The following is a 27,405-nucleotide window of genomic DNA, read 5'->3' as shown; positions in this document are numbered from 1 at the left end:
GGGCTTTAGTCTTCTGCATTTGAAAGGCATGTTTCAGTTCAACCCCCACCTGATAACTCTATAGCTTACCTATCAGGTTCCCCTGGACTTTTTCAGTTCAGTCACTCAGTCGTGTCCGACTCTTTGCAACCCCGTGAATCGCAGCACGCCAGGCCTCCCTGTCCATCACCATCTCCCGGAGTTCACCCAGACTCACGTCCATCGAGTCCATGATGCCATCCAGCCATCTCATCCTCAGTCGTCCCCTTCTCCTCCTACCCCCAATTCCTTCCCAGCATCAGAGTCTTTTCCAATGACTCAACACTTCTCATGAAGTGGCCAAAGTACTGGAGTTTCAGCTTTAGCATCATTCCCTCCAAAGAAATCCCAGGGTTGATCTCCTTCAGAATGGACTGGTTGGATCTCCTTGCAGTCCAAGGGACTCTCAAGAGTCTTCTCCAACACCACAGTTCAAAAGCATCAGTTCTTCGGTGCTCAGCCTTCTTCACAGTCCAACTCTCACACCCATACATGACCACAGGAAAAACCATAGCCTTGACTAGACGGACCTTAGTCAGCAAAGTAATGTCTCTGCTTTTGAATATGCTATCTAGGTTGGTCATAACTTTTCTTCCAAGGAGTAAGCATCTTTTAATTTCATGGCTGCAGTCACCATCTGCAGTGATTCTGGAGCCCAAAAAAATAAAGTCTGACCTTGTTTCCACTCTTTCCCCATCTATTTCCCATGAAGTGACGGGACTGGATGCCATGATCTTCGTTTTCTGAATGTTGAGCTTTAAGCCAACTTTTTCACTCTCCTCTTTCACTTTCATCAAGAAGCTTTTTAGCTCCTCTTCACTTTCTGCCATAAGGGTGGTGTCATCTGCATTTCTGAGGTTACTGATATTTCTCCTGGCAATCTTGATTCCACCTTGTGTTTCTTCTAGTCCTGCGTTTCTCATGATGTGCTCTGCATATAACTTAAATAAGCAGGGTGACAATATACAGCCTTGACGTACTCCTTTTCCTATTTGGAACCAGTCTGTTGTTCCATGTCCAGTTCTAACTGTTGCTTCCTGACCTGCATACACATTTCTCAAGAGGCAGGTCAGGTGGTCCGGTTACAGCTTGTGAATTGCTTACAGCCCCCCAGCCGTGAGAGGCACAAAGCTTAAAACATCTTAAAGATACAGAGCCTTTTCTAAAGAGCTAAAAATCATATTGGTGACGGATTTCACTGTTGACTCAATGATTGCTGCCAGGCCTCCATATTCTTTATCTTTTAGGCACCTGGGAGGATGTTAATCAATGTAATTGGGATATGGAAAAAGGTATATAGTAGTTTTGATGTTAGCAACACTAGACTTTTGAGTTAATTACTCTTCTTTTGTTATAAATCACTGTACTCCTTTTACTTGTTATAAATTGCTGTATCTCTGCTATGTAAGAATGTAACTTTATTTAGTGCTTTCTGAGAGTGGCATCAGACTTTGAGAAGAACAACACAAATAAGTCTTCTTGTTGACAAACCCTTATCAGAAAAAAGGCTGTAAAATGTTAATTGGCCCTTTTCGCCGGAAGATGATATAAATTACCTAAGACAGGTATGCAGAGAGAAAAGCCTGGTTTTGATAAGAGTCTGGGCTGCTAATGTTGCATAATTTTGTATTACCCATTGATCTCTATGTACAATCAAAAAGGTATAAAAGGCCTTTCTAGACAATAGAGGCTGGGCAAGTCATTGGAATGACTGGTTTCCCCCGTGTCTCTTCCTTACTCTATTTTCTGGCTGAATTCCCATTTGGGTGTGAAGCCTTGCCATGTCTACTTACTTGCCCCGGCTTCTAAGATCCACATGAGAGGGAGCCCAAGGTGGGGCACCCCCTGCTGTTCAAGAGGACGCCAGTGGCCTAATGTAGATGGTGCAAGCTCCTTGTCTGGAATTTTATTGGCTTTCCACGTAAACCAAGTCATTCAGCCTCTTTTCTCCACTTAATTTTCCTACTACACTATTTCTTCCTAATCTAATCTTATATTAATAAATAAATACGTTTTTTCCTTGCCTACCTCATCTCTCCTTCAAAACACCCTGGATCCACCGGGGCTGGACCTCGGAAAATTTCCATGAACATCATTCTTATAGGAATTCTCCCCTGGAAGTTGGAAGTTAGGAATGGAAGGTGAAGGAAAAAAAAAATCGACTTGAAAATTAAGACACTTGGCCAAGTGCTAGGCCAAGTGTTGTCTTAAAATAAAATGATTCCACTATCACCTCTTCTACCTGAAAAACTGGCAAGAACTTATTCATGATTCTTTCCTATTAAAGAAAAGAGCAGGCACCCCTGGGGCACACAGGTTAGCAATGGTGGGAGCAGCTCAGGATGGGATCTGGAGATGACAAGGACTCAGGTGTGCAATCTCCCATTTGAAAGGTCTTGAGAATAGGATGAATTCATGGCAGGAACTCACTTATATCTCTCATATGCTGAATTTCTTAAGCTAGAGCAGATATTTCTTAAAGTTTGTGTGTACTAATAGCTGTTCATTTCCCTGAGATGGGTTAATTTGCTTCTTATTTGAGACATAATTCTTTCTCAGAGCTATACTGATTGCTAATGATGTAACAGGAAAGAGACTCACAAACAATATGCATTTACACAAGGTAAGTATTAACTGGGGAAAGATTTTTTACTGATTTCTGCAAAACCTTATTGAGCACCCTCTGTTTCGGTAGTTGATCACCCTCTGTTTCGGTAGTTGATCACATTTCTGTAGAAGTTTTAATTTTATCATGGGTTTTATCTCCTTTGTTTTATCTCCCTAACAATATAACTTGAGAAGAGAAGGTGCTATAGCCTCCAATTCACTCTGCTTGGTATGCTAGAGCCAAGTGCTTAATTTCTCTGAAATCATACAATAATAGAGCCATACAAAAGACTTAAGTCTCTTAACTCTAATCTGTTTTCTCATTGGATGATATGTGAGTAGCTGCATTAGATTCCTTCAGATGTTATCATATGAATAGTTCTTAAAGTATATAGACCTACCCTTTTCTGTCTGGCTTTTCTCTTTCCTGGTGTGTTGGTCTGAGCTTGAAATGTAGCCTTTCCATTCAGGACTAAAATATGTGTCTTTCCTTTAAGTCTCTGACTTTGAGCATTAAGCTATACTCTCCTACTCCTGTATTTATCAGATATGTAAGATAGAAAAGCCATTTGAATGATGTATTTTCTGAAGAATTATTTCTTTGCAGTGATTTTCAACAGCATCATTTTCCCTAAGGGACTGATAAAGATCACAAAGAAACCTGACTATGCTTTGTATTAGGCATCAGTTATTGTTTTAGGTGTTTTCCCTGGCTCCTGCAGACGCTAACCAAACATCTCTCAAAGGAAAAAGTATGCTCCTCATTTGCCACTTGAGAGTGTTATGAAAGGCTCACCCTTTCAGCAGATGGGATGGTCTTTCCTCAATGATTCCATTCTTCTAAAATGTCTATATTTGTCTACTATTACTGTATTTATTGAGATAATTGACATGTTCTATAGCAAATGTGCATAATTTACTACTTCCAGGATTAAGCTAGACAATAATATTGACTTTGGGTTGGACTAAGACCTGAATCTTGGAAAGTTTTAAATTCATTCAGATAATTTGGGGCTAGAAAATAGGGATAAATCCATTTTATCCCAACTTTTTATTTTACCCCAACCCATTTTGTGCAACTTGGTTTAAAATGAAGTTAGTGAATATTAAAAAAATAAAAGACTAAACTTTTTATGACTTACAAGGGCAATAAGAGTACTTGTTGGAACGTGTTGCTTATGAAAGAGGCACAGTACAAAATAACAGTTATTTATATATAAAATACAGTACAATAAACTTGAATATATAACAATCTTGAAATCTATGACCATAGATTACCAGTTTAAATAAGATGAGAAAAATAAAAAGAAAAGGAAAGCAACCTAATCAAATATTCTCTCTGTTCTGTTTCCATGCCTCTTCTTTGGCTTTTCTTGTCTCCTCAATTAATTCTCCATCTGCACTGGGTATTAAAGAAATATTTTACCGATACAGGGTTAAACAGCTGTTAGGCCCTATATTTTTATGTTTCTTATGCTGGATTTGATGTCTGTGAGTCTAATTATTTCTAAAGTAGAAACACTTATTGGTACAATGACATTTTAACTACCATAATGATTCACCCCTTAGCCAGCAGCTTGGACTACACTCACTATTGGGAGCTATTAACCTGCTAAATAACCTTGTATAAATCCAGACTTGCTGTCCCAGGTAAGCTTCCAAGAATGATTTCTCTCTAGTAAGAAACTACTAAAACTCAGAGAGGGAAATGCGATTTCTTTAAAATCACTTATCACACAATTGAAATTATTTTTTAACTAATGAACATCTCTTCCTACTAGAATGTAAGCTCTATGAGAGCATATAAAACTCTGCCTGCCACAGGAGATATTTATCAATATCTGTTGAGTGAGAGGATGAATGAATGAGCAAGAAACAGAACAAATTTACCAATATGTCTGGATACTTTCAGTCAACATAGAAGAATGAATGGAAAAGAGAAACATAACTGTTTAGATGAATTGCTCATTCAGTTCAGTACAGTTCAGTCACCCAGTCATGTCTCTTTGCGATCCCATGAATCACAGCACGCCAGGCCTCCCTGTTCATCACCAACTCCCGGAGTTCACTCAGACTCACGTCCATCCATCAGTGATGCCATCCAGCCATCTCATCCTCTGTCGTCCCCTTCTCCTGCTGCCCTCAATCCCTCCCAGCATCAAAGTCTTTTCCAATGAGTCAACTCTTCACATGAGGTGGCCAAAATACTGGAGTTTCAGCTTTAGCATCATTCCTTCCAGAGAAATTCCAGGGCTGATCTCCTTCAAAATGGACTGGTTGAATCTCCTTGCAGTCCAAGGGACTCTCAAGAGTCTTCTCCAACACCACAGTTCAAAAGCATCAATTCTTCAGCACTCAGCCTTCTTCACAGTCCAACTCTCATATCCATACATGACCACTGGGAAAACCATAGCCTTGACTAGACAGACCTTTGTTGGCAAAGTAATGTCTCTGCTTTTGAATATGCTATCTAGGTTGGTCATAACTTTTCTTCCAAGGAGTAAGCGTCTTTTAATTTCATGGCTGCAGTCACTATCTGCAGTGATTTTGGAGCCCCCCAAAATAAAGTCTGACACTGTTTTCACTGTTTCCCCATCTATTTCCCATGAAGTGATGGGACCGGATGCCATGATCTTCGTTTTCTGAATGTTGAGCTTTAAGCCAACTTTTTCAGTCTCCACTTTCACTTTCATCAAGAGGCTTTTTAGTTTCTCTGCACTTTCTGCCATAAGGGTGGTGTCATCTGCGTATCTGAGGTGATTGATATTTCTCCCGGCAATCTTGATTCCAGCTTGTGTTTCTTCCAGTCCAGCGTTTTTCATGATGTACTCTGCATAGAAGTTAAATAAGCAGGGTGACAATGTACAGTCTTGACGTACTCCTTTTCCTATTTGGAACCAGTCTGTTGTTCCATGTCCAGTTCTAACTGTTACTTCCTGACCATTACTATTTATCAATTCTCTTTGATAATATTTTATTTCAATGGTTATAATTTTTCTTCAATAATTTACACCATTTTTTATTTCTAGCTGTTCTAGAATTTTTACTTTATGTTTCTGTTATTTTTTAATAGTTACTTTATTTAACCTTTAAATATTCTATATAAAAATACTTTAAATCTTTGTGTGACTCTTTTTTATCAGTAACTTTACCTGGAGTTAACTTATGCCCTAATTGTTATTTATTTTTCTTTCTTAGCATTACATGAATTAATCGCTTTTGGAATTTTAACATATAGTTTCATTGTGAGAGGAAATTTTTATTTTTACCTTTTTCTGGGTTTTATTGTTTCTTGGATGATGGGTTTTTCTAATCTTTTTAAACTTGATAGGGCTTATTTACTGGCATAGCATATAGTCTGGAGAATGGTTAGGGTGCACTTGATATGATATGTATTCTGCTATTACTGGAATGGATCAGGCTATAGATGTCAAATAAGTCAAGTTGGTTGATAATGTATTCAAACCTTCTATATTTTTGCTGGTTGTCTGCCTAGTTATTCTTTTCATGACTGAGAATAGGTATTGAAATCTCTAATATTGTTGAATAGTCTATTTCTTCCTTGAGCTATTTCACTTTTTGCTTCATGTATTATGGGGCTCTGGTTCTGTGTATGTACAATTCGTAATTGCTATATCTTCCTAATATGTTGATCTTCTTATTATTAAGAAATGACTTTATTTCAAGTAATATTTCTTGTCTCAAACCTACTTTTTCTAATATTAATATGTCCAGTATAGCTATTACAAGGACCTGACCAACCTTACAGAATACATTTTTAAAGAAATATTTTAATAGAGCTTAAGCAAAATATTTTGCTCTACTCTTGTTCTGGTGTACTTTATACGAAGGTACCTTCAAACATTTGATCACTAAATTGATTTGGGAATTGAAAAGAAAGAATTGTATACTCCATATTTATCATACTTTGATATACAGATGCCATAGTAATATGTGTAAATAATTATCCTTTGCATGTGAAATATTTCTGAAGATCATTTGAAATATTCCCCTCTGTTGAAACAGTACTCTCTGAAATCAATTAGAGTATTCATGAAAATAGTCTAATATATATGCCTAAAATGGTTAGAAATAAAATTAAATGCATTACATTCAAATTCATAAACATTCACCCAACTATATAGGATCATTACATAGAAAGCATATAACTTTAAATACTTTTTTTTGGCATAAACTCAGCACAATGACTATTTTGGTAAAAAAATTTAAATACATAGAGACCAGCAGATTTTGTTTCCAGAGAATCAACCAGCTGGTCAGGTCCTTGAAGAAAACTATAATAAACTACATAGCAAATATCAAATAAACTATTTAATGTCATTTTAATTACTACTTTCAAGATAGATCTGTGCTAAACTACAATCAATATTAAAAGAGAATTTATTCTGTTTTTAACAATATTTGGAATGGGGGATATTACTTGCCAAAATAACATTTCATTGGCTTTGGATAAAATGACAGACACTGAGAATATTGCTCTTCTTTAAAAATATAACAAATATTTACTAAGTGGCTACTATTCTGAAGGAGATCAGCCCTGGGATTTCTCTGGGAGGAATGATGCTGAAGCTGAAACTCCAGTACTTTGGCCAACTCATGCAAAGAGTTGACTCATTGGAAAAGACTCTGATGCTGGGAGAGATTGGGGGCAGGAGAAGGGGACGACAGAGGATGAGATGGCTGGATGGCATCACTGACTTGATGGACGTGACTCTGAGTGAACTCCGGGAGTTGGTGATGGACAGGGAGGCCTGACGTGCTGTGATTCATGGGGTCGCAAAGAATCGGACACGACTGAGCAACTGAACTGAACTATGTTCAAGACTCTGTACATAGTGCTGGATATAATATGTATGCTTTCAAAGTGCTTCCCCCTTTGTTTCTTCTTCTTTCTTCCTTTTTCATTTTCTTTTTTTTCTCCCTGCAGAGTAAGTTCCTATTGCAGCTCCCTGCTCTGAAAATCCATTTAATATATAGCCTCAGATAGAGAAAATATCAGATATTAAACTGATAAGAACAGATGCTACACTTGATCTTAGCCAAAAAGGCTGAGAAGAGCTTTCTACCTAGTTAGGCTATCTGCAGGTAAAACATGATGTGATGAGTGCTGTGACAGAAACATGCGCAAGGAGGAACAGTCAGCATTGGGAGTCTGAGAAGGCCCCCTGGATTACAAGTAATATAAGTAATGAATGGTAAATAGGAGTTCTTCAGCTAAAGAGGCAGAGACAGAAAAGATACCCCAGGCTGAAGTAGTAGTATGCATAAAAACTTTTAGGGGAAGATATTCTTTTAAGAAAAAAAAGAGTTTATTTTATTGTAGAGTGGCAAAATGGGAAGTACGGAGAGAGGTAATAAATATCCTACCACAAACTAGGTGAGAAGGAAGACAGCCTATTCTGAAGTAGCGTGAAATGGACAAGAAGAGAAATGGATGAATTAAACAAGTTTGGGGGGGTGGGGAATTGACATGGTACATTTATTTCTTGAATGTGCTGGCCAAAAGAGAAAGAAATGAGGAGGAAAATTCCCAAAGATGTGGCTTGAATAAATAGATGAATGGCTTGCCATTTATTGGAATTAAAAAGTCAAAAAGAATCATGTGTAGTTAGTGGGGAAGCAGGCAGCAGGGATTTTCGGAGTCCTTGTAGGCAAAGTGATAAATTTGACTTTTAACATGTTAGTTTAAGGGGAAATACATGGTAGATATCCAGATGTCAGATAAACTTGTTCTGAAACAGGAGAGAAATCTCTGGAAATATAATTTTTTTAATTATCAGATTACAGCCTTAGCTATGGAGTTATCTATCTATAGACAGCAGAAATGATAGTCAAGGATAGATCTTAAAAACTTAATTGGCAGTCTTAGGCAGAAGGGCCAGTGATGAGATTGAACAGGAAAATGAAGTGTAGAAAGACAGGAAGGACTAATATTCCAGAAGCAAAAAAATGAGTTAGCTATCAACTGTGGGCAAAATAAGGTTATCTGCTCTTTGTCTTTAGATGCATTTGGTGACTTTAATAAAAACAGAATTCATGGAGGGGTTCCGACTACTACAATACTGCAGGAAATGGAGAATTCAGAAAGCGATATAGAACTAATAAAGAAATTACCTCTTCCTGATTGAAATAAATAAAATACAGAATAAAATACTTAAATACCAAATATGCCATGCCAAAATATAACTATAGAAGTTCAAAACATTCCACCCCAAAATATGCCACTTTGGCATAGTGATTATTTTGAGCTGTAGGTACTTGAAAAGCAACAAATGCAAGGAGAGGCTTTCTCTGAACTCCTCTTATCTGCCTAAAGACAGATCCTCCAAAAGGAACTCAGTTGTCATAAATCCCCTACCTGGAAGTTTCATCAAACAGGAAAGACTGATGCTTATCACAGGAAGGGAGGGGAGAAGTTGACATGCCTCCCAAACAAATTTTCCCACAAGCTATCATACTTTCCATTTGTTCTTCTAAAGGCTCATGCATCTTTTCTAAAAGAATTTACTGTTCCCTAAGAAACCTACACCCCTTCTCCCATTTCCCTATTAAAATGGTATTTAAGCCTGAATTCCTGTCCATTTTAGTTCACTAATTACTACAGTGTCGATGTTCACTCTTGTCATCTCCTGTTTGACCACAACCAATTTGCCTTGATTCATGGACCTAACATTCCAGGTTTCTACGCAACATTGTTCTTTACAGCAATGGACTTTACTTCCATCACCCATCACATCCACAACTGGGCGTTGTTTTTGCTTTGGCTTGTCTCTTCATTCTTTCTGGAGTTATTTCTCCACTCTTCTCCAGGAGCATATTGGGCACCTAATGACCTGAGGAGATCATCTTTCAGTGTCCTATCTTTTTGCCTTTTCATACTGTTCGTGGGGTTCTTAAGGTGAGAATACTGAAGTGGTTTGGCATTCCCTTCTCCAGTGGACCACGTTCTGTCAGACCTCTCCACCATGACCCATACGTTTTGGGTGGCCCTACATGGCATGGTTCATAGTTTCATTGAGTTAGACAAGGCTGTGGTCCATGTGATCAGTTTGCCTAGTTTTCTATGACTGTGGTTTTCATTCTGTTTGCCCTCTGAGGGATAAGAGGCTTATGGAAGCTTCCTGATGGGAGAGACTGACTGTAGGGGGAACTGGGTCTTGTTCTGATGGGCAGGGCCATGCTCAGTAAATCTTTAATCCAATTTTCTGTTGATGGGCGGGGCTGTATTCCCTCCCTGTTGTTCGACCAGAGATAAAACTATGGGGAACCTCCTTCAAAATGTCCCATGCATGCACTGCCCCACTCAGTGCCCCTGACCCTGCAGCAGGAAACCACCAACCCACGCCTCTGCCAGAGAATCCTGGTCACTCACAGGAAGGTCTGGGTCAGTTTCTTGTGGCGTCACTGCTCCTAAACAAGAATGTGCAAATTTAACTCAGATGACCATTATATCTACCACTATCGGCAAGAATCCCTTAGAAGAACTGGAGTAGCCCTCATAGTCAGCAAGAGAGTCTGAAAAACAGTATTTGGGTGCAATCTCAAAAATTACAGAATGATCTCTACTCATTTCCAAGGTAAACATTCAATATCACAATAATCCAAGTCTACACCCCAACCAGTAATGCTGAAGAAGCTGAAGTTGAACAGTTCTATGAAGACCTATAGACCTTCTAGAACTAACACCCCAAAAAGATGTCCTTTTCATCATAGGGGACTGGAATGCAAAAGTAGGAAGCCAAGAGATACCTAGAGTAACAGGAAAATTTGGCTTTGGAGTACAAAATGAAGCAGGAAAAAGGCTTACAGTTTTGCCAAGAGAACACCCTGGCAATAGCAAACACCTTCTTCCAACAACACAAGAGAGAACTCTACACATGGACATCACCAGATGTTCAATACTGAAATCAGATTGATTATATTCTTTGCAGCCAAAGATAGAGACGCTCTATACAGTCAGCAAAAACAAGACTGGGAGCTGCCTGTGGCTCAGATCATGAACCCCTTATTGCCAAATTTGGACTTAAATTGAAGAAAGTAATGAAAACCACTAGACCATTCAGGTATGACAAAAATCAAATCCCTTAAAATTATACAGTGGAAGTGACAAATAGATTCAAGGGATTAGATCTGATGGATAGAGTGCCTGAAGAATGATGGACGGAGGTTCATGACATTGTACAGGAGGCAGCGATCAAGACCATTGCTTAGAAATGCAAAAAGGTTGTCTGAGGAGGCCTTACAAATAGCTGAGGAAAGAAGAGAAGCTAAAGGCAAAGGAGAAAGGAAAATTATACCCTTTTGAATGTAGAGTTCCTAAGAATAGCAAGGAGAGACAAGAAAGCCTTCCTTAGTGATCAATGCAAAGAAACAGAGGAAAACAATAGAATGGGAAAGACTAGAGATCTCTTCAAGAAAATTAGAGATTCCAAGGGAACATTTCATGCAAAGATGGGCTCAATAAAGGACAGAAATGGTAGGGATCTAACAGAAGCAGAAGATATTAAGAATCGGTGGCAAGAATACACAGAACTATACAAAAAAGATCTTCATGACCCAGATAACCATGATGGTGTGATCACTCACCTAGAGCCAGACATCCTGGAATGTGAAGTCAAGTGGGCCTTAGGAAGCATCACTACGAACAAAGCTAGTGGAGGTGATGGATTTCCAGTTGAGCCATTTCAGATCCTGAAAGATGATGCTGTGAAAGTGCTGCACTCACTATGCCAGCAAATTTGGAAAACTCAGCAGTGCCCACAGGACTGGAAAAGGTCAGTTTTCATTCCAATCCCAAAGAAAGACAATGCCAAAGAATGTTCATGCTGCTGTTGCTGTTAAGCCACTTTAGTTGTGACCAACTCTGTGTGACCCCATAGACGGCAGCCCACCAGGCTCCTCTGTCCCTGGGATTCTCCAGGAAAGAACACTGGAGTGGGTTGCCATTTCCTTCTCTAATGCATGCATGCATGCTAAGTTGCTTCAGTCATGTCCGACTCCATGTGACCCTATGGACAGCAGCCCACGAGGCTCCTCTGTCCACAGGATTCTCTAGGCAAGAATACTGGAGTGGGTTGCCATTTCCTTCTACTGCACAATTGCACTCATCTCACGTGCTAGCAAAGTAATGCTCAAAATTCTCCAAGTCAGGCTTCAACAATACGTAAACTCAGAACTTTCAGATGTTCAAGCTGGATTTAGAAAAGGCAGAGGAATCAGAGATCAAATTGCCAACATCTGTTGGATCATCAAAAATCAAGAGAGTTCCAGAAAAACATCTACATCTGCTTTACTGACTATGCCAAAGCCTTTGATTTGTGGATCATGACAAACTGGAAAATTCTTAAAGAGCTGGGAATACCAGACAACCTTACCTGCCTCCTGAGAAACCTGTATGCAGGTCAAGAAGCAACAGTTAGAACTGGACATGGAACAACAGACTGGTTCCAAATCGAGAAAGGAGTATGTCAAGGATGTATATCATTACCCTGCTTATTTAATTTCTATGCAGAGTACATCATACGAAATGTTGGGCTGGATGATGCACAAGGTGGCATCAAGATTGCCGAGAGAAATATCAGTAACCTCAGATATGCAGATGACACCACCCTTATGGCAGAAAGCGAAGAAGAACTAAAGATCCTCTTGATGAAAGTGAAAGAGGAGAATGAAAAAGTTGGCTTAAAACTCAACATTCAGAAAATGAAGATCATGCATGGCATCCTATCCATCACTTCATGGCAAATAGGTGGGGAAACAATGGAAACAGTGACAGACTTATTTTCTTAGGCTCCACAATCACTGCAGATGGTGACTGCAGCCATGAAATTAAGATACTTGCTCCTTGGAAGAAAAGTTATGACTAACCTAGACAGTATATTAAAAAGCAGAGCCATTACTCTGCCAACAAAGGACTATCTAGTCAAAGCTATGGTTTTTCCAGTAGTCATCTATGGATGTGAGAGTTAGACAATAAAGAAAGCTGAGCACTGAAGAACTGATGCTTTTGAACTGTGTGGTGTTGGAGGAACACTTGAGAGTCCCCTGGACTTCAAGGAGAACAAACTAGTCAATTCTAAAGGAAATCAGTTCTGAACATTCATTGGAAGGACTGATGCTGAAGCTGAAAGTCCAATACCTTGGCTACCTGATGTGAAGAACTGACTCCTTTGAAAAGACCCTGATGCTGGGAAAGATTGAAGACAGGAGGAGAAGGGGATAACAGAGGATGAAATTGTTGGATGGCATCACCAACTCAATGGACATGAATCTGAGCAAGCACCAGGAGTTGGTGATGACCAGGGAAGCCTGGCATGCTGCAGTCCATGGGGTGGCCAAGAGTCGGACATGACTGAGCGATTTAACTGATACTGAGGTCTGAGTTCTAAGCTACCTTGGGAGTCACTCATTTTTCCCTGGGTATCTCCCATGTATTCATGAGGCACATATGTTAATAAATTTTTATCTGCTTTTCTGTTCTTAATCATCTTTTATCAGAGGAGTTCTCATCTAAAAATTCAGAAAGCTAAAAGGAATAATTATTTTTCCTCCCCTACAATAAGATATTTAAGTGTATAGCCAAACTTTAATGAAAAAAAAATCCTTTCATGAAAAAAAACCATGATTGAAGAGGAAATTGTAAGCCAGAGAGAAAAGTGAGAACTAAATGCAAGTGGTCCAGAGAGACAGAAACCAAACTGCAGACTAGAAGCCGGCCCTTTAATGCCTGCTGGAGAACATGAGACAAGGTGTTAGGCCCACGCATAGTGAAGTTATTTACTACATACAGAATTTTCTGCATAAATCCACCCATCACAAAAGCCAGGAGCAATAAAATTTACCAGTCAGTGAATTTTTAAAAACTGACTCATAAATAATTACAATTCCAAACCTGCAATGTATTCAAGTAAGTACTCCAAATACAAACTATCATCAAATTCCTGAGTTTCTCATTGGTTCCCAGGAGAAGCGAAGGTAAATCTATGTTCCAAATATGTATTCTTCCATGACTTAGTGCACTTATAGTGAAAACATTCTTCACTGAAGAGTATTCTCTAAAACTTATAAACTACATGAGAATTTGAGCCATTTTAGTGGAAAGTTGGGAAATAATATATAACACTATTTTAAAGAATGAGTATCAAGTAAATTCTTCATTTGTTTCAAGAAGCTGTGGTGTAAAAAATAGAAAAAAGGGGAGAGAATAAACTATAGGGCAATATGGACTTAAGAATGAGAAAGATTTGATTATGTTTATGTACTGATAAGAAGAAATTCACCTTTTAGAAAGGTGAAAATAAAGTCATTTGAAAATTGAGGAATAGTCAGAGCTAAATAATCTGAAAAGATATTTGAAGTGTAGGTGTACGATTCTTTGTGACTCCATGGACTGTAACCTGCCAGACTGCAGCATCCATGGGATTTTCCAGGAAAGAATACTGGAGTGTGTTGTCATTTCCTTTCTCCAATCTTCCCAATCCAGGGATCAAACCCAGGGGTCCCTCATTGCAGGCAGACTCTTTACCGTCTGAGCTACCAGGGAAGTCCCGTAGGTAAGAAACTAGCCTTAAACTGTAAGAGAACAATTATTTTGAAAAGAAAAAAATAAATACAGGTGAATAAGAAAAAAAAATTGTAGGAAAGAGGCACAAAAAGTAGAAAAATTTTCAATTTGATAACATTATCTCACTTAATTCTTACAACAATGATATTGTTACTAATCTCATAGAAATTGATATTACACGATTTGCTGAATTTGTTTACTATTAAGGGCAAAGCTGGAATTCAAATCCAAGTACCTTCTCTTCATAATCTTATACAAGTATCATATAATAAAATTTTTACTGAAACTCAAATTCTGTAGAGATGACCATGTTAATCATTACAACATCCTGGAAGAAAAAGATCAGCTATTTTTTAATCAAACTTTCTACAATGAGGATATCATCATGCTATTTCTCATGGTAAGCCAACATGTCACATGAGCTATGGACCCCATGAACTGTAGCTCACCAGTCTCCTTGGTCCATGGAATTCTCCAGGCAAGGATATTGAAGTGGGGTGCCATTTCCTTTTTCCAGGGGATCTTTCTGACCCAGGGATCAAACCTGGGTCTCCCACAAATTCTTTACCATCTGAGCCACCAGGGCTGACTCCTATGTAAGGTATATGAATGCACTAAAAATGAACATATAGATTATAATTACATAGCACTACAACTAGATAAAATAAAACCACTAAATTTATACATTAATGCTTCATACGAGCAGCATAAATAATGTCTCTGACCTGATCAGGGGTATTACATTGTCTGTAGGCACACAATCCTATATGCACACATTCATAAGTATAGTTTATAACAGTTGTATGCTTTCCTATTTCTTCCTTTAGCTTTAAGTTTAAATTCTATCTTCTGAGAGATCTACTTTATCCATCAAATTGAAAATTTGCTTGCTCTCTTAAGTTGTATCACTATATCTCCACAATATCTTTAAATTGAAACCCTTTTATTTTCTATGACAACTTCTGACATACTTTTATTTCAGAAGCACAAATTCAATGTATCAAAAATTAGTTCACAACACTAATTAAACAACTCAGAAAATATGTATCTGAGTGTCTACTATTGACTAGATACTGTTATGAGCATGAGGATACAGAAATAAATAAAGATACAAAATACCTGTATATGTAGAGCTTTTTTTTAAGGAAAATTAATAATGAATAAAATGAGTACAATACTATTATTTAAATAAATTAGCATAACACATATGAAGTAGTTATAGTATGCTGCTGCTGCTGCTACTAAGTCGCTTCAGTCATGGCCAACTCTGTGCAACCCCATAGACGGCAGTCCACCAGGCTCCACTGTCCCTGGGATTCTCCAGGCAAGAATACTGGAGTGGGTTGCCACTTCCTTCTAGAATATATAACACTAGCATGTAACATTAATGTAATATATATAACAAAATCTGCTAAATGTATTAAGCTATACACATGCTATGGGGCTTCCGAGGTGGCTCAGTGGGTAAAGAATCTGCCTGCAATTCAGGAGATGCAGGTTCGATCCCTAGGTCAGGAAGATCTCTGGGAGGAGGGCATGGCAACCTGCTCTAGTATTCTTGACTGGAGAATCATGTTACAGCCCATATGGTTGCAAAGAGTCAGATATAGCTGAAGTGACTGGGCATGCATGCACACATATACATACTATAGTATATTATAACCAAGAAAAGAACAACCAGCAATGAAAAACAGTAAAATTTCCAGAAATTATGTGAGACTAGAAAGAGTTAATTTTTCTAGACACCAGAATGGAGAAACTGTGTAATGTATCGAAATAAAAGAACTCCAAATGGGAAATAAAGAAATAAAACTTACTATGTGAAGAGGAAATGATACTACACATAGAAAATCCTAAGAATGCCACTGGAAAATTACTATAACTCATCAAGAAATTTGGTAAAGAAGCAAGATATAAAACTAATATACAGAAATCTATAGCATTTCTACATACTTACAATGAATTATCAGAAAGAGAAATTAAGAAAATATTCCCATTTACCATTGCATCAAAAAATATAAAATACCTGAGATAAAAGACCTCTTTTACAAAGTGGTAAAAGACATGTTCTTGGAAAACTTTACGACATTGATGCAAGAAATTCAAGACAATACAAACAGATGGAAAGATATACCACGTTTATGTATTGGAAGAATTAATACTGTTAAAATACCATACTCCTTGAGGCAATCTACAGATTCAGTGCAATCCCTGTCAAAATACAAACAGTATTTTTCACAAAAACAGAACAAACAATTCTAAAATTGTATGGAAACACAAAAGGCTCCAAAGAGCTAAAACAATACTGAGAAAGAAGAACAAAGCTGGAGGCATCATGCACTCTCATTTTGAAGGATATTACAAATTTACAGTCATCAAAACAGTATGACACTGGCACAAAAGCAGACACATAGAACAATGTAACAGAACAGAGAGCCCAGAAGTGGACCCACACTTGTATGGGCAGCTAATCTATGGCAAAGGGGGCAAGTATACACACTGAGGAAAATACAGCCTCTTCAATAAAGAGTGTGGGGAAAATTAGACAAAAGGCAAAAAAATCAAACTGGACTATTCTCTTGCATGAAACACAAAAACAAGTTCAAAATAAATTAAAGATTTAAATGTAAGACTTAAAAATACAAAACTGGTAGAATAAAACTCAGGCAGCAGGCTCTTTGATATCAGTCTCAGAAATATTTTTATGGACATGTCTCCTTCTCCTTCCAGGCAAGGGAAATTAAAGCGAAAAAAAAACAAACAAACAAACAAATAGGACTTCATCAAACTAAGAAGATTTTGCAGAGCAAAGGAAATTATCAACAAAATGAAAGGACATTCACTGAATGGGAAAAGATATTCACAACGAAATAGCCAATAAAAGGGTTAATATCCAAAATATACTAAGAACTTACACAACTCAACATCAAAAAGCAAACCATCTGATTAAGAATGGGCAGAAGATCTAATAGGCATTTTTTCCAAAGAAGATATGTAGATGACCATCAAGCGCATAAAAATATGCTCAATATTCCTCACCATCATGTTTTAGTTGCTCAGTCGTGTCTGACTCTGCAACTCCATGGACTGTAGGACAAGAATACTGGGATGGACTCCAGGCAAGAATACTGGGATGGGTTGCCATTTCCTACTCCTCATCATCAGGAAAATGCAAATCAAAACAATGAGGTATAACCTCATACCTGTCAAGTTGACTATTACCAAAAAAACAACAGATAACAAGTTTTGGCAAAGGGAAAGGAAAACCCTCATGCACTGTTGGTGGGAATGTAAAATGGTGCAACCACTATGGAAAAGACTACGGAGATTCCTCAAAAAATTAAAAACAGAACTACATATGATCTAGTAATTCTATTCCTGGTCATTTAACTGAAGAAAACTAATTAAAACAAACATGCACCCCAGTGTTCATTGCAACATTATTTACAATAGCCAAGATGTGGAAGCAACCTAAGTGCCCATCCGTAGAATAAAGAAGATGTGATATACATATATATGCAATAGAATAATACTCACCTGTAAAAAAGAGTGAAACCTTGCCAATTGCAACAACATGGACAGATCTGGAGAGAATTATGCTAAGTGAAATACTTCAGGCAGAGGAAGACGAATTCTGTACAATTTCACTTATAGTGAAAGTATTAGCCACACAGTCATGTCCAATTCTTTGCGACCCCATGGTCTGTTCATGGAATTCTCTAGGCAAGAATACTGGAGTGGGATTCCATTCCCTTCTCCAGGGAGTCTTCTGGACCGAGGGATCAAACTTGGGTCCCCTGCATTGCAGGCAGGTTCTTTACCATCTGAGCTATCCTAAGAGGAATCTAAAAGAAATGAAAAAAATGAACAAACATAACACAACAAAAAACAACGTTATAGAGAAAAGCACAGGTGGTTGCTAGAGGGGAAAGGAGTGAGGGACAAAAAAAACGAGTGAGTTAGAGTAAGAACTTCCAGATGTTCAAGCTGGATTTAGAAAAGGCAGAGAAACCAGAAATCAAGTGGCCAACATCCACTGGATCATAGAAAAAGCAAGAGAGTTCCAGAAAGTAATCTACTCCTACTTTATTGACTACGCCAAAGCCTTTTACTGTGTAGATCACAACAAACTGTGGAAAATTCTTCAAGAGACGGGAATACCAGACCACCTTATCTGCCTCCTGAGAAATCTGTATGCAGGTCAAGAAGCAACTGTTAGAACCGGACATGGAACAACGGACTGGTTCCAAATCAGGAAAGGAGTACCTCAAGGATGTATATTTTCACCCTGGTTATTTAACTTCTGTGCAGAGTATATCATGCAAAATGCCAGGCTGGATGAAGCACAAGGTGGAATCAAGATTGCCAAGAGAAATATCAATAACCTCAGTGATGCAGATGACACCACTCGTATGGCAAAAAGTGAAGAAGAACTAAAGATCATCTTGATGAAGGTGAAAAAGAAGAGTGAAAAAGTTGGCTTAAAATTCAACATTCAAAGATCAGAGCATCTAGTCCCATCACTTCATGGCAAATAGATGGGGAAACAATGGAAACAGTGACAGACTTTATTTTCTTAGACTCCACAATCACTGCAGATGATGACTGCAGCTATGAAATTAAAAGACACTTGCTCCTTGGAAGAAAAGTTATGACCAACCTAGACGGCATATGAAAAAGCAGAGACATCACTCCGCCAAAAAAGGTCCATCTAGTCAAAGCTATGGTTTCTTCAGTAGTCATGTATGGATGTGAGAGATGGACCATAAGGAAGACTGAGCACCAAAGAATTGATGCTTTTGAACTGTGATGTTGGAGAAGACTCTTTAGAGTCCCCTGGACTGCAAGGAGATCCAACCAGTCAATCCTAAAGGAAATCAGTCCTGAATATTCAGCTAAAGCTGAAATTCTAATACTTTGGCCATCTGATGCAAAGAACTGACTCATTGGAAAAGACCCTGATCCTGGCAAAGATTGAAGGCAGGAGGAGAAGGGGACAACAGAGGATGAGATGGTCAGATAGCATCACCGACTCGATGAACATATGTTTGAGCAAGCTGTGGGAGTTGGTGATGGCCAGGGAAGCCTGGTATGCTGCAGTCCATGGGGTCGCAGAGAGTCGTACATGACTGTGTGACTGAACTGAACTGTACTAGATTAAGAGGTACAAACTTATGGTTGCAAAATAGTCATGGGTATGAAATGTATGACATGGGAAATATAATGAACTATTTACTATCTTTGTAAGGTGGCATATTATAACTAAACTTATTATGGTGATCATGTTTAAACACATAGAAATACTGATTCACTTTGCTGTGTAACAGGAACAAACACAGTGTTGTAGGTTACTTATTACTTTAACAACAAACAGACCAACAAACTCATAGAATAAGAGGTAAGATTTGTGGTTATCAGAGTGGGGGTTGGGGGTAGGGGAAATTAGATGAAGGCAGTCAAAAGTAAAAATTCTAGTTAAAAGATAAATACATGATAATTAATACTGCTGTATGAAAATTAACACTGCTGTCTGAAAATTGTTGACAGTAGATTCTAAGAGTTCTCATCACTAGGAAAAAAATTATCTATTTCTCTATTTTGTATCTATATCACATGATGAAAGCTCACTAAGCATGAGATAATCATTTTACAAATTTGTAAGTCAAATTATTATGCTGTATACCATAAACTTATACAGTGGGATATTTCAATTATATTGTAATAAGCCTGGGGAAAATGAATAAAATAAAATAAGTGCCTATACCACAGAGCAGGAACAAGCTGTTTTCAGAATTCAAGGCCCTCTCTACTATGATGCCACTGACTTTTTTCAACTTCATTTTCCTCTCCCACTTCTCACTGCCATACTGAGGCCACGTTCATCTATCCATCACCCACACATACATTCAAAGTGATACTGAATATCTGAAATGTGCCAGACACTGCAGGTGACAGGTTATCAGAATACGTAAAACATAGTCAGTCATGAGGCAAACAATAGACCAGACTTAATAGGCAAGTATAATAACTCGTCCAAGATCTTCTTGAATCCCAAATTGACAAATTCCACCACATAGAATTGGAAACGTAAAATTAAATGAAGGTGGATGATCGAGGCATTTCAGCTAATATCACTCCCTCATCAACTTTGTAAGCAACATAATATAGACTCTTTCCTCAGCAAAAGTGAAAATCCACATAAAGTGGATCTTTGGTGAGTTGTCTGAAAACAGTAGAAACTGAAAATGATAGAAAAATGAATTTCAAGGGTTTAACAAATAGTAGCTCTCATTTGAAACTTTTTTCTCCTTATAACCCCTACCCAAGTAGTAATGTTATTTCAATGCACAATATTTATTCACACTGTTCATTTACTCATACTACCCATTCAGTCATATTATTTCAGAGAAGTACATGTTAATCTCTTCTCTTATTATTTAGCCTTTCACTTGTATGTGTGTTTAAGTGCTTGTCTGTATGTGTGTGCACACATGCTGTGTATTTTCGATAAACTGACAGGATTGTGTGTTACACTTGTACTTCAAAAAGTATCCAGAGAAGCACTTTATGCAGAATAAAAATGAATAGCTATTAACAGAAGGATTAAATTCATGTTAATAACAACAAATTATTGAAAAGGACCAAATAAATAATCTTCTAGTTACTTCTTTGAAATTGTAATGCAAGTTACTAACTGAAGCTTTTAAAATCACTGACCAGTGACTTGATGCCATATAGACACAGTCACGAAAGACTTACAGTAGCCTACCTGTTCATGGAACTAATTTTCATAAAAAATGAAATCAAGAAACAGAACCTAGTAGATGTTTCTGCCAATCATGTAAGATATGCTTATCATTTGACAGGTCATTGCATCTATGATAAGAATTGAGATATTTTAAGTCTAAAAAGTTATAATTCTCTAGACTGAGGTATAATTTGTGTTACCAGAGATGAGATCCACCTTACTTTATGAGGCTGATATTTGAAAGATGGATAATAATATTTTATTCCATAAGGCCGATGCTAATGTCATCCTTCATTCTTAGCCAATCTTTTTATGAAAGCAAGAGCCAGAATCCTCAGGGCATCATATTGTACCTAATTACAATAAAGGAATCCCTGCATCAGATTTAAGCATTAAATACCCACATTTATTTTATGTGTTGTTTGCATTGCTAAGATAAAAAAAAGTCATGACTAAATAATCTTTACCCTTTAGGATCTGTGGATTTAAACCAGGCAGTATTTGAGCTGTCAAATAGAAGAGACAATACTATAAACAGTATGAAAGACTTAGAAATGCTCCTTCCTTAAGCACAGAACTGGAGATGCATTTTAGGGAGATGATTATTGCTTGTTAAGGAGGCAAGAAGTTCAAAGAGAGCACCTGTCTGATTCCCAAATCACCCTGAAGGAACAATAAAATAGTGTTTTAAGCCATTTTAATGGTAATTCAATCAGTGAAATAACAAGTGAAAATTTATTATAATAATATGCAACTTGGTTACAGCAGATGTCCAGAATGGCCAAGGCTTATAATCTGCTAAAAAAATTAACTTGAATTCAACTATCGTTTACTATACACCTAGAATTTCACTGAACCTACAAGGAGTGTAAAGAAGTAAAAGGTATTATTCTTGACCTGAAGTAGCTTGGGGTCTAGTTAATGACATATGAATAATCCTCAAGGAATATGCATAATGCTACTTAATGGAAATTAAATGTGATATATAGTATTGTAGTAAGTCTATAGGAAATTTAAATAAGAGAAAGTCAGTGTAGAGTGAAATAAGCCACAGCATTTCAATTGGGTTTTGAGCAATGTGTTAATCATATGCCCTCCCCATGACAGCATGTGGTTTTACTTGGATTTGGTAGATATCCCAAGTTAAGGAGAAGAGCAGGAATAAAGACAGGAAATGAGACAAGTGTAAATAGAGAACAGAAATACTGCAAAAACTCAGATATACTGGGCCCACTGTAAGAAGATCTGAAAGGACAGTGGGAAAAGCCTGCTTCTATCCCTGAAGGACAAGGATACCTGGTAGGACTTGGGCATCAGAATGAAGTGATGAAACGGAATTCCCCAAAGAATAATCCAACAAGAATACACAGCATAAAATGTAATCCACAGAAGCTTTTAGCAGAAAAGAGACCATATAATTAACCTCGGTATTTGGAGATAAGAATGAGAGTTCTGACAAATGAAAAGGAGAGGAAATGCCACATTGTGGGGAATTTTCCTATACAACCATCTCCCCACCTTGCAGATCATTCAGTTTCTACAACGATCAGGAAACAGTGCCTTGAAGATCTTGTAACTAAAGCCCAATGTTAACATGGCATTTGGAAAAAAGGTTCCCTGCACAGGCTAGGTTAGGCAGCTGAGCTTTCTGGGCCTCCAGGTATCATGACGCAGACACTCTTCTTCCTCACAGTAAAAGGAGATTAAGATCACCCATGTACACCCGTGGTGGATTCATGTCAATGTATGGCAAAACCAATACAGTATTGTAAAGTAAAATAAAGTAAAAATAAAAATTAAAAAAAAAAAAAAGATCACCCATTATGCCAGTTCCCAGAGGAGAGTTTGACAGCAGCAAGAAACAGGGCATAGTAGAATGTAAATATTCTGTTACCAGGGTAAAGAGCTATGAGCTGAAAATGAAAGCAGTGGGCCTTCTGTGTGTTGTTTAGTCAACCAAGGAAGGTTTGAATAAAACTCTTATTTATATTTTCTTTCCACTGTTGGCCTGGCTTAACCACATTGATAGGCTTTAAAAAATTTAGACTACTATCACTTTTGCCATCATTTCTCCTTTGTTATTATTATTAATACAATTAGTTTTATTATTGGAATTGGATGAGAATAACAAAAATAACCTGTTAAAAGTCCCCCAGTTATATTTGACTACAGTTATAAAGTTGGTTCCTACTCAGTAAGTTAGGAAATTAAAAACACTAAATCTAGGATTTTCTCCACTGGGACCTAATCCAGTCCAATTTAGAAGTTGAGGATTTATAAAGGCTTTTCTGAAAGAAATGGGAAAATGTCAGCTACAATTTCTTGCTAGACTTGAGGTGAATCTATTAACCTTGCCCAGAGAATATAATGTTACAGTTATCCCATTTACAATGTTATTGCATATGATTTATGGCTAGAGTATCAAGCCTCAAACTAGGTTTTGTAGTTTTAAGTTAAATTTACATGTCTGTAATACAAATGATTTTTTTCTTGTTCAGATAAAAAGATTAAAAAGTGATTTATAATATTTCAGTTGGATGGAAAATACACAGTATGACTTAGTCTACTGAGGGAAAAAATATTAGTTAGGCAGCTATTATGAATATGTACGTTCACACTGCTCAGTGCTTCCCATCTTTTAATGTATGCTTGGGTATCAGCCACTAGATATCTTTAGAATTACATTATATTTAGACTATGAGACACAAATCTATATGAAAATCAGATTTAAAAGAAAGGAACACCCAAGAGGACAAGGAAAAATGTATCTTCTCTGTAGTTCACTTAAGATCATAAATGCTGAAATGAACTTAATAAATATCACCTTTTCTGCAGGTGTCTTCTACCAAACAGCACAAAATAGTCTTAAAATATATTCCACAAAAGCGTCTCTAACAGTATTACCATTATTGAAACCTAAGAGAATTTGCTTAACCATAAACTATAGGTCTGAGATGTGATTTGGAAGTATTGTGTTTTATTGGAAATGGTTGATATAATGCTACCTGAAAGATATGACTCACAACTGTAAGGTCAGGACCAACTATAAGCTAGACTTAACATTTACCACCAAACAAACAGGCTCCCCAGGTGCTAGTGGTAAAGAACCCTCCTGCCAAAGCAGGAAACATGAGTCTCGGGTAGGGAGGATCCCCTGGAGGAGGCCACGGCACACATACACCAAACAAACGGCACATGTGTGTGCACGTTCAGCTGCTCTAGTCATGTCCAGCTCTTTGCGACCATATGGACTATAACTCGTCAGGCTCCTGTGTCCATGGGCTTCTCCAGGCAAGAATATTGGAGCGGGCTGTCATGCTCTCCTCCAAGGGATCTTCCCTACTCAGGGATCAAACCCATGTCTCCTGTGCCTCCTGCATTTCAGGTGGATTCTTTACCCACTGAGCCACCTGGGAAGCCTAAATAGAACACAGTGTCCTATAAATTTAAATTAAAATAAAAAATTTTGTTGGCATCCTCCATGTAAGCTATATACATATATATGCAAAAACTTCAAAATCACATAATTTCAAATAAATTTCATAATTTAAAGATACAATTAAAAATAAAACCCTGCTGCTCAAGCTGTATTCATTGACAATGCATACATATTTATTGTCTATATATAGAAACTTAAATATGTGTATATATATATATGCACACACACACATACCAAGTGAAATTAATTTTATTCAAGATTCCTATATAATTATTTAATTTTGTGTGCTTTAACTCAACCTGTTCATATTTGGGAAAGCTTTTTAAATCTCCCACTCATGCTGCTTTTTTTTAAAAAATATTTATTTATTTGACTGTGCCAGGTCTTAGTTTCAACATGCAAACTCAGTTGTGGCATATGGGATCTCGTTCTCGTCCAGGGATTGAACCCAGGCCCCCAGAATTGGGAGCATGGAGTCTTTAGCCACTAGACCAACAGGAAAATCCCTATAGTTGTATCTTTAACAAGCTCTTCCTATCAGTTGAAATTATATTAAGCTTCTAATAAGAAATGACTAAAATAACAGTCCTGAACAAAATAAGGATTTATTTTTTCTCACAAACCTGCAATCTAAGACAAACACAGTAGTTCTCTGTATTTATCAGTGGGAAACATGTTACCTTCATTCTTTCTAGCATACAATCTTTAGCAGCTGGCTTTCATCCTGAGTCAAAACATAGACATGGACACAGTCATCCTGTCAGGTCAGGGAGCTTCAGAGTCACTTGTTTCACAAGACAGTTGCTAGATTTCTAGCCATCTCACACACATTTAAGTCAAAAGAAGGATTAAGAAGATGAATTAACAAGGTGCAAACAAAGTAGGCCCACTTCAAAGAATTTTCCCTGAAACTCCACCTCACCATCTCTGCTTACATCTTACCAGTGCCTTCAAGGCAAAGTGGGAAACTGTTACTCACTAGAAGCAATGCTACTAGCAATACTTTGGCTGGGTGGGTTGAAGTTTTATGTCTTGAATTGCTTTGTTAGTTGTTACACATGGATTTATGAATATCAGAGCATATCTTTATCTTATTTAATGCTTTCAATTTTAAATACTTTACTGTATATTAATACTAAACATTCTGCATTTTTTGTGTATTTTCCAGGTAGACTTTTACCCAATTTCTAGTATTTTGCTCAAGATACTGATAGAATGGTGCTGGTATTGTTTGTGCATGGGGCAGAAATGGGGTGACTGGAGTATCATTGTTGTATATATAAATGTGTAGTATTTTTCCTAATTTTCCTCCTTATTCCTGTACCTGAATCTTACTTCCTACCATTCTACCATCTGAGCCCAAAGCCTCTTCTGTTCAAATTCTCCAAAGAATAAGGAGGATTCAAATTCTTCTTATCTACCAGCAATCTTTATTTTCGCTCTTTGAATTAATGCAACAAGAAGCTAATAGTGACCTTCTCTAAACTCAAAGTTAAAATTATCAAAACTTATTTGCAATTAACTTTGCATTTGTTCAACAGAATCTCTCTATTGCTTTGGAACACATAATGTTACGTTATTAAAAGTATGCATGTTTGGGGACTATCTTTAACTTTATGGAAAAGATTTAATAGGGCTATAACAGTGCATTATATCATACATAAAAAGTCAAGATTTGATTACCTGTATATTTTCTTTCCAAAATAATGTTCACCATAACAGAAAATTCAGATTACTCTAGTGAAAACTGAGTTTTCCCAGATTGCTTTCAACTCTGTAAAAGTGTTATTTTATAGCTCTGAGTGATCCCACAAGGGAAATAGTTCCTTGACTTGAACTGGAAATATAAGATTTAAATTGCTCTTTAGTTCTTAGGAACAAAAAGGTGTTTCTATGCCAGTGCTCATAGCTAGAAGAGTTGCCCACTTCCAATTTCATGGTCAAATAGACAAAGGAGTGAGCAGAGATCAATGTCATTTTAAGCCTTGAGTTCATTAGCTGCCTCTGACTCACCACAATCAATTTTAGTGACTAGGACTTATCCTACCTTGACTAGACAAGTATCCATTTAATCAAAATGTTGTCATGCTTCCAAAGAGAAAAGAAACAACAAACAAAGTTGGCATGGTGCATTTACATTTTTATTATTATATGAAGAACAGTAACTTACAACCTATAGCAATAGGATCCTGAAGTGAAGTGAAGTCACTCAGTCGTGTCCGACTCTTTGTGACCTCGTGGACTGTAGCCCGCTCAGGCTCCTCTGTCCATGGGATTCTCCAGGCAAGAATACTGGAGGGGATCTTCCCAACCCAGGGATCGAACCTGGGTCTACCTGCATTACAGGCAGATGCTTTATCCTCTGAGCCACCAGGATACTTATATATATTTTCTTCTTTCTAAATGATTCAAGATGGGGCTATATATTACCAGGAAACATTTTTGAATATTAATACATATGGCCACCAATGATCTTATTATATTTAAATAATAAGTCAACACATAATTAACTCTAAAAGATAAATCTGTATATTGGATCTAAAAGTTCTCTATTCTTTGTGTGCCTTCTAATTGGGCAAGGAGTGCAGAGCTTCTTAGGAGAGCTTAGTAGAAAAATTTTTTTCAGCCTGCCTAAATAGATAAAAAAATTTGACTTGGTTCTCATGTTTGCTCTAAGGTGATTTATAAGAGAAATGAAAATAGGAAAATGGACCAAGTGAACCAAGTTCTTTAAAAATCCCTTACTTTTAAAATATTTGTTTTATCACAATTATTGATATTAATATTACTGAGGAACTTAGAAATAATATTTAGAAGAATCTATTTCAATAAAATATAATAGTAAAACATTTTTCTTATAATTTTTACACTTATATTTAAGCTAAAACTGTTTGAACATTTCACTTGCTACCAAATACAAAATTATTTTTATTATAAACTTGAAACTTAATTATGAGGATGATTAAAACATAAAGACAAAGTAATCTCATTAAAGCACAAACTATTAAT

General features: G+C 37.2%; 1 pseudogene; it reads right to left on the bottom strand.

Annotated features, from left to right (window-relative positions):
- Window positions 1-7,574: 7,574 nt before the first annotated feature.
- LOC138086732 (U2 spliceosomal RNA) lies at window positions 7,575-7,706 on the bottom strand (annotated as a pseudogene).
- Between the last annotated feature and the right edge of the window lie 19,699 nt (window positions 7,707-27,405).

The sequence above is a fragment of the Capricornis sumatraensis genome, chromosome 9 (genome assembly GCF_032405125.1).
Source record: "Capricornis sumatraensis isolate serow.1 chromosome 9, serow.2, whole genome shotgun sequence".
NCBI lineage: Eukaryota > Metazoa > Chordata > Mammalia > Artiodactyla > Bovidae > Capricornis > Capricornis sumatraensis.
The sequence above is the reverse complement of the archived record's forward strand: the minus strand, read 5'-3'. Positions and strand labels throughout refer to the sequence as shown.